We start from the raw sequence: 9040 nt of genomic DNA, 5'->3' as shown, positions 1-9040 counted from the left end.
TTATGTATCAATGGTTATCATTCAAAATAAAGGCCAGTTTAACAGATTCTTGACAGTCCCAACTCATATCTTACTCAGTTGTACACTAGAAATACAAAATAGGCTTTTCCAACATAGAGTAACACGCTTATTCAATCACATACCAGTAAGAAGTGACAGTAGGTCACAGCAAAGTGATATAGTAGACAGGAGCTGAACAATATCCTAACTGGTCATGGTCACTAACCAAACCCTAATCTCGATTGCAATGGAGCCAATTCCAACTCACAGCAACCACACAGAACAGTAGAGCTGCCCTATGGTTTCCAAAGGTTCCTAGGCTGTAATCTTTACGGGCTCAGACTGCTCCATCTTTCTACCAGAGTCAACTTGAACTGCCAGTGCAGTTATCTGGACCCACAACAGGTAAAACTGTGTCCAGCATATTCTTGAGGCTAGAATGACTCATTTCAGAAAGAGTTCCAATTCAGAACAGTTACCATCAAATCTCCCCCAGAAAGCCGGAGGCTTCCATTCTTCTACAAGTAGACTTCCTCATACCACACACTCATGAGCTCTTCAAGTATGCTGTCCACGCGATACTAAATGCCACGTTTAATACTCAATAAACAAATGAAACTTTACAGTAGCAATAGCCAATAAAAAGATTCGTAGTTCTAACAGAACCTAACTTTTAATAGTAGAGCTCTGGCCTGAAGTATTGGGCTATTAACCATAAGGTCAGCAGATTGAAGCCGCCTGGAACTCCTCAGGAGAAAGATGAGGCTATCTGCTCCTGTCAAGAATCAGTTCCTAGTCTATCCTCTGCAGGGTCGCTATTAGAACAACCTTGATGGCAGTTTAACATTAGAGACTAGAATGATGTTTAAGAAATGAAAGCTCAACTGAAGGTTAGAGATTTATATAAAATGGTAACAACCTTCTCAAAATGTAATATATTGGTGACTTCCTTAAGTATAAACTTGTCTCTTTTTCCAGTTTATATAGCTCCTCGGATTTTGAAAAACTGTAAATGAACTGGCCCTGCGATTGCTGGGGGGCATCACCAGAACAAAAAATCCTATCATTGTGAATGAGGGGGAGTGCGGAGTGGAGACCCAAAGCCCATCTGTAGGCAATTGCACATCCCCTTACAGAAGGGTTGCAAGGAGGAAACAAGCCAGTCAGGGTGCAGTGTAGCAACAACGAAACATACAACTTTCCTCCAGTTCCTAAATGTTTTCCCCCACCCACCACCCACCCCACTATCATGATCCCAATTCTACCTTACAAATCTGGCTAGACCAGAGGATGTACACTGGTACAGATAGGAACTGGAAACAGGGAATGCAGGGCGGATGATCCCTTCAGGACAGCGGTGTGAGTGGGGATACTGGGAGGGTGGGTTGGAAAGGGGGAACCGATTACAAGATCTACATATAACCCCCCTGGGGGACGGACAACAGACAACTGGGTGAAGGAAGACATCGGAAAAGAGCAAGACATGTCAAAATAATAATAAATTATCTAGGGTTCATGAGGGAGCAGGGAGGGAGGGGGAAAATGAGCTGATGCCAGGGGCTTAAGTGGAGAGCAAATGTTTTGAGAATGATGGGGGAAATGAATGTACAAATGTGCTCTACACAATTGATGTATGTATGGATTGTGCTAATAAAATGATTGGGGAGTGGAAGAAATTGCCCGAGGAGAAGAGAAAGTCAGCCATAAAACACAGATCCAGTGAAGATAGAGCACTTGTGTGTAAATAGGTTTATATCTACATGAATATGGCTAAAATAGAAAAAATCACATTAAGGGCATAACTTCAGAATGGTTGTTGGGTGCTTTAATCTGCATTTAACATTTTCAAAAAGTTAACATTTCTTTGATATGGATTATGGACATTTTAAGTTCTTTTCATATTTGTAAATCCATAGTTTATAACTTATAAACAAGTTACAAATGTGACATAAAATAGCCAACTAGTGAATTACATAAATGTATCTGAGATTCACCAAAAATGTCTTATAAAATTAGTGCAACATACTACGCTGATGAGAACAAGCACAGATATCTTAAACTAAATTTAAAATTACTTTCTGTACCAATATTCTAAAAGTTTAGTGTCATTCTTTTCTCACTTTCTGTTCAAATATACTATCATCCTGATACCAAAGTACCATTCACAACATTCAAACTATTTAAAGCAAGTTTATTCTTAACCAGAAACTTCAGGAGACCCTATTTTCTATCTGTTGTGTGATTTTTTTGGTCAACACAAAAGTGTTTTTCAAGTTATTTTGGTTTTCCTTTTGTTTCAAAATGGGGTGAGGAGTTTTAATACACCATTTATTTTAAATATAGAACCCTGCACTATCAAAAGGTGGATCAAAAAATTACTTATAAACAAAATGAGTTAATTTGATCATCTTTATCTATGTAATCAGGATTGAGACATGGTAAAACTTTTTTCTTTTAGTTTTACAAACCTCCATACATTTGGGCACCAAAGAGAAATCATTAACAAAGTAAAGAATTTTACAGTGTAATCTGCAAGCAATAAAATCCATGAACTCTAAATGTATAATTCAATGAATTTCAACAAGTTCTTTCAGTCCTGGAACCAACCACAATTACATAGAACTTTTAATACCTTAGATGCTTCTTCTGTTTCTTTGCAGTTACTCACACGGTATCTGCAATCTGTTATCACTATACACATTTAATTTTGCCTTTTCTGGCATTTCAGAAAAATAGAATCATACGCCATATAGTGTTTGTGTCTGACTTATTTCACTTAGCAAAATGCTTGATATTCAACCATAATGTTGCTTTTTTTTTTTTACTGATACAGTATTTCATTTTATATATGTAACACATTTTAATTTATCCAATTTCATTTTGCTGCCAAATTTGGAGTAGTTATGATTAAAGGTGCTATGGATATTCAATCATAAGCCTTTGGGTAGAAATGTTTTAACTTCTCTAAGATAAATATAGTTTTACTTTGTAAGAAACTGCCAAGCTTCCAAGTAGCTGTCCCAGTTTGTATTCTGACCAGCATGTATGAGAGATCCACCTGCTTAACATCCTTGCCAACACTTGATGTTGTCAGTTAAAAAGCTAAAGAATTTGAATGCTATTGCCTACACTACTCTTTAGATCTACTATGATGCAACTATGTCATCTAAATCTCCCTGTGCCCTCAAATGCTCTTGGTAACATGTGATCAACAATGTTATGCAGTGAATGGCCCAATTTAACCTGATCAACATCTCAGCAGTGCACAGAGGAAACTCAAATTTAAAGGTATAAAGCTTTAAAAGTGGATAAAACAGAAGAAATTTCCCTAAATTGACAATTCCACAATTCACATTTCTATGTTCCATCTTGATTAGTTTGCTGATATAGTTTACCGTATATACTCGAGTATAAGGCAACCCGAGGCACCTAATTTTACCACAAAAACTGCATTAAAAATGTGCTGAAGAAGTAGGCTTATACTAGAGTCTATATGGTAAGTTTCTTTTATAACAACTGGATAAAATTCTCCACATACTGATAAAGTACTTAAGTCTACTTTAGTAGTAAACTACTTAAAACTAACCATTAAACTAGCAAGTAACATTTTGTTCCAGTATGTGTAGATTCTTCATTTTATATCAGTACATGAAAAATGTGATAATGTGATGCCAACACAATTTATGGTTAATTTAAAACAGCAGCAAATAAGTCACTTGCATTAACAGTTGCATACTCAATTTTAATAATTTAGTTTTTCTATTTGGCTTAGAAGATACAAACTGATTTCCCAGCAATCATTTAGAACAAAATATGTAGGGTTACTTTCTAAACAATTTATATCACAAATGGCTGTATATCCCCCCTTTTAATATGAGACCTCTATTGCTTTTGTACAGAAAATGCAACTTAAGACTTTTTACCATCATACTAGATTAAGTGAAAAGTATCAGCAAATTCCATGACTTGCTGGCATTTTCCATCTCCAAATGTAGTAAATGTCAATAAGGCTGATAGTAAAATTCTCTTTAACAGATAAGAAAATAAGCCAGTATTTGATTGGGGGTGGGGTGGGGAGCAATTTTAATATACACATTTTTTAAAACTCTTCTTAGCTGCCACTATAATTTCTTCTAAAAACAAAAATCTGGACATAATGAATAAGGCCAACAATAGACTTGATAAAATAGTTGAGTGGATATAAATTAATAGTTGATTTGAGGAAAGAGCATCAAGATTCAACTGAAAGCAAGGGTAAGAACTTGGGATTAGAAACAACAATGTGTTTACATCAGAGTCACAAAATCAAAGGATAGGGGGAAAACAAACAAAAAAATATATTTCCCAGAGCATTCAAAATGTAAAACTAAACTTCCATTCTAAACCTATATAACCTTGGGAATTGGTTTTCCCTACGGAGATCACTTACTAGATATCAATTTTAAGTTTAGAAGCACAAGAAAGACCTTTTTGTACATCTTATAAACAAATAGCCAAAATCCAAACTCATTGCCATTTGGTTGATGCTGACTCACAGTTCAAGCCTATAGGTAGAACTGCCCCTGTGGGTTTCCAAGATGCTAACTCTTTTTTAGGGGAGAGCACGAAGGCAGTCCCCCCCACTACCACAAATTATGCAGTTGAGTTTCCCACATTTGGGGAAATCGCAGGGTCAGCACATCCGGAGTGCAATGGATAAGCCTCGCCCTGGGAAAACCACCTTCGTGATCATGGAACCTCCCCTGCTAGGTAAGTATGAGGCTAACTCTTAAAGGGAAGTAGAAAACCCAGTCTTTCTCCTGAGGAGCTGCTGGTGGCTTCATATAACCACTACACCACCAGGGATCCACTTTTTGCCAATAAGTCCGTTAATTTCATATTCTGTCTTTGACAAATGTAAAGTGAAAGTGCAATGAAATAGACCAATAGCAGATTTTAAAAATAAATCTTCAGCCCTAGGTAGAAGAATAAATGTAATGGCAAACCTGTTCACAATCAAGTACAGAAAACTAAAAATCTAAAATTAAGAAGCTGTTCCAAATAAAATAAGAAACTTAGACCTTTAAACTCAAACTTGATACTCCAATGCTTGCTTTATAAATTAAAACACAATTGGGAGTTGCTATGGAAACCATCTGTCCAGAAGAGTTCTTTATGCTCTCCTTTTAAGAATCTTAAGGACAATTTGCTGTCCAGGCAATAGCTATCTGAGTAAACAGAATGAACTGATGCCATTTTCAATTCACTTTAAAATAACTGCTATAGAGAAAACTACGGGCCAAATATTAACACGACAGTCACAAGATATACCAACAGCTTTTAACGGCTACAGGAATTAACACTAATCCTAATTAATACATAATTTAGTTGCACAGCTTTAGAAATGTTTGGGTATTTTTCTACAGTATGTTAGAGGAATCTGGCTTAGGTCCTAACTCTTTATTTTATAAAGGTAATTTTAATTTACCTTCCTTCAGGACGAAAAAAAACCTACAATCACTACAGGTCAAAAACTCTTGTTATTATTCCACTGGTACCATAATAGCCAGTAATTATTTTCTTGAAATAAATGACCAAATTTGTGAAAACCTTGCAAGTAACCCAGAAAATTAAGATCTCAGTACTACAAAGGAGTCCACCAATGTTTCGTCCGATTTCTAATGGCTTGTATTACCCTGTTCTAGGCAGCACCATAACTCAAATGCAGATTCTTTGACCTTCCTCAATGTCAACTTTCACATGCATGCTACATTTTTCTTCATATAATCCAGCTTCTCCAATTGTTCAACATGCAGATTTAAGTATGGTGAGAGGATACACAAACTGGACACACTTTTCTTGATTTTAAACTATGCAGTATTCCCTTGTTCAACTGCCTCTTGATAGATGTACAGGTTTCTCAAGAGCACAATGAAGTGTTCTGGAAATCCCATTCTTCTCAAGGCTGCCTATAGTTTTTTTATTTTTTTTTTTTTATCCAGTTGAATGCTGTGGCATAGTCCCTAAAACACCAGAAAGCATCATTCTGGTGTTCTCTGTTTTAACCAAGATCTATGTGGCATCAGCAATGATAGCCCCTTGTTTCAAGTCCTCTTCTGAATCTGACCTGAAACCTCTCAATGGCAGCTCCCTATCACTGTATTACTGTAACTGTTGTTGGATGATCTTCAGCAAAATTTTACTTGCTTGTGGTAGTAACAATATTGTTCTACAACTTGAGCATCAATTTGAATTATGGGGCTGGTGAAAAACATTGAAAAGTACCACGGACTGGCAAAAGGACAAACAAATTTGTCTTGGGAGAAGTATAGCCAGAATGCTCCTTAGAAGCCAGGATGGTGAGACATATGTACATTGGACATGTTAGCAAAGAGCAATCCTTAGACCAGGACATCACGCTTGGTAAAATAGAGGGGCAGTGAAAATGAGGAAAGCCCTGGACAAAATGGATGACACAGTGGCTGCTACAATGGGCTCAGACATAACAATTGTGAGGATGGCACAGAGCATCCTGTGCAGTGTTTTATTCCCTTGTACACAGGGTTGCAATGAGTTGGAACTGGCTCATGGCACCTAAAATACAACATATTACTCTGTAACTTTGCTTAGTTCTTTATTATTTACTGTCTCAAATAGCTTGCAAATTTGAAAATGTCGACTAAGAAGGCAAATAATAAAGGGGGGTAAGGAGGTGTGAGGCAGCACATGAGAAGAGAAAGGGGAAATGGGACCATTCAAAATCGAGAATTTGAAAGCTGCACCAAACACTTGGTTCCAATACTGAGGTCCAGGGGTTTGCTAGAATTTGGAAAACAACCTGTCTTAGAGGGACTCTAAACAAAACCAAACTCATTGCCATTGAGTCAATTCTGACTCATGGGGACCCCAGGGCAGTACAATCATGGTAAAGAATCCAATCTCCCATTAGGGCCCCCAAAATACATACTCGGTAAATGCTCACAAAAACTGAGCTACAGCATACTTGGAAACCACAGGGTAACAAACATGATTCACAAGCCTTATCAAGCCTGAACAACTTTCCTTTCATTTTAAAGAGGTGTGAATTTTCACCATATTTAAAAGTCAAGTGATTTTACATAAAAAGAGTTCTAGCTGCTGGGGGGTGGGGGGAGATGAGGCCTAAGCTATGTGGCAATACCAAGCTAAGTGCAAAAAGCCTGCTAGGGAGATAGCGGCGGCCACCATCCTTTAGGCATAAACTCTCTAGTGCTTCTATTAACGTCAATATAAGTATGCGTAATAGTCTGGCAAGCATGTAACTCTCACCTAATAAAGATTAGGGGGGCGGGGGGGCACAGTGTACACAAACCTCCTGGGAGTCTTGTTAAAAACAAACTGGATTCCGTAGGTTAAGAGTAGAATTCAAGATTCTTTATTTTTAACAGATTTTTAAGTGATGGTGCTGATGCCTGCTAAGGCTGACTAGTCCCATCATTTGCATCACTCATTAATATTACCTGCCTGGAACTATGAACATTTAATTTCCTAGTTCCTCAAAATATTATAGACTGGGGGGAGGGGGGGGCACGCGTGGAGGGGGTTGTTGTTGGTAAATTAGTGGACATATCAAGGAACAGAGGGGAGCAGAAAGAAGGTACTCAACAATGAGAATTATTGCCAAGTACAAATAAATATATCTAAGCTGATCTAAATTCGTTTTGCCACACTGATTTAAATGGTTTTTGTAATTTCAAGTTAAATATTCTACTCCTAGGCATAAATATTCTATAAACTAATTTAACTTGATTGGACTTACTTTGAGGTAATCATTACAGAATGTTAACATACATATATTTGATTCTAACACATCCTTGGGCTTGTTCAGATCACAAAATCATCTGCCAATTATATTTAAGCCCTTCAGTTTTATAAAGATTATCCTAAACTAATTTACTGCTATCTAAGCTAATGTATCCTACCACCACCAAATATGTTCAATGGAGCCCTCATGGCAATCTTGGATAAGTGCTGGTGGTTTAAATCCACCCGCAGGAGAAAGATGAGGCTATCTGCTGTGTAGGGTTCGCTGAGTCAGAATGGACCCATTGGCAGTAGATGATGATTCAGATTTACTCTACCTGTACCTACTCTACACCATCTCAATTTCCCATTATGCTTCCTTTCCATCATTTTAATTTCCAGCTATGTTCATTTCGAATAGATTTTTAAATTAAATTCATATTCATCATTCTGTGAGTGGTGAACAAACACATTTGTTTTCCTATCATGTCTGTTTTAAAATAGCAATTAAGACCATCTCGCAAAGCAGAGTGCTGAATGGAAAACCAAGTTTTTACTTATCCTAAATTCATTTACCATGTATACTCGAGTATAAGCTGACCCGAATATCAGCCAAGGCACTAATCTTACCACAAAAATGGCATTTAAAATGTGCTGAAAATCTCGACTTATATGTGAGTATATACAGTAGTAAGTACCTCCTTATCTGGTATTTCATTCATGACAAAAGTTACTACCCAACTATCTTGTTCCATTATGACATATATCTGATAGGAACAAGGTACAAGGGGAGAGTAACACTGGTTTGGCATTTATGAGTCATATTTCATTTTGAGATTTGATGTTGGTCATCCATCATTTTTGTTCGACCCGAAATCCCACACAATGATCTGGGGATTTGTGAATCTAACACTGTTACTGAGGAGTAGATGTATATTATGTTTTAGATATAAATTATAAGGCCAACAGATGTCATCAAAATCCTGTTATTTGGGAGGTGGGAGGACTCTACTGGGAAGATCTGACCAAAAAATGTCCAAATTCCCTATGACTGGAATTAAAAGTGGTCTAAACTAAACATATAAATTAGGGAGTCATCTAAAAGTCAGAAAAGGAAACTGAAGTCAGAGGTATGCATAAATGCTCTATGTTAAATAAAGAGAAAAGTGGTGCTAATCCTAGAACGAAGAGACTAATAGCCAAGTGGGGGCAGTAAAAGAAGTGAAAGTAAAGAAGTGAAAAAAAGAGTCATGTCACAGAAGGGAAATATATATATATA

At 37.0% G+C, this 9040-nt stretch overlaps 1 non-coding gene across 1 annotated transcript; it reads right to left on the bottom strand.

Moving 5' to 3' along the window:
• Positions 1 to 4592: 4592 nt before the first annotated feature.
• LOC115871145 lies at positions 4593 to 4757 on the bottom strand. The gene has a single exon (XR_004047124.1). It is a non-coding gene; the product is annotated as a U1 spliceosomal RNA (small nuclear RNA).
• Between the last annotated feature and the right edge of the window lie 4283 nt (positions 4758 to 9040).

The sequence above is a fragment of the Echinops telfairi genome, unplaced genomic scaffold (assembly GCF_000313985.2).
Source record: "Echinops telfairi isolate 266 unplaced genomic scaffold, ASM31398v2 ScPeMD7_3533;HRSCAF=4204_0, whole genome shotgun sequence".
NCBI lineage: Eukaryota > Metazoa > Chordata > Mammalia > Afrosoricida > Tenrecidae > Echinops > Echinops telfairi.
Note: the sequence above shows the minus strand (reverse complement) of the source record. Positions and strands in the feature narration are given on the sequence as shown.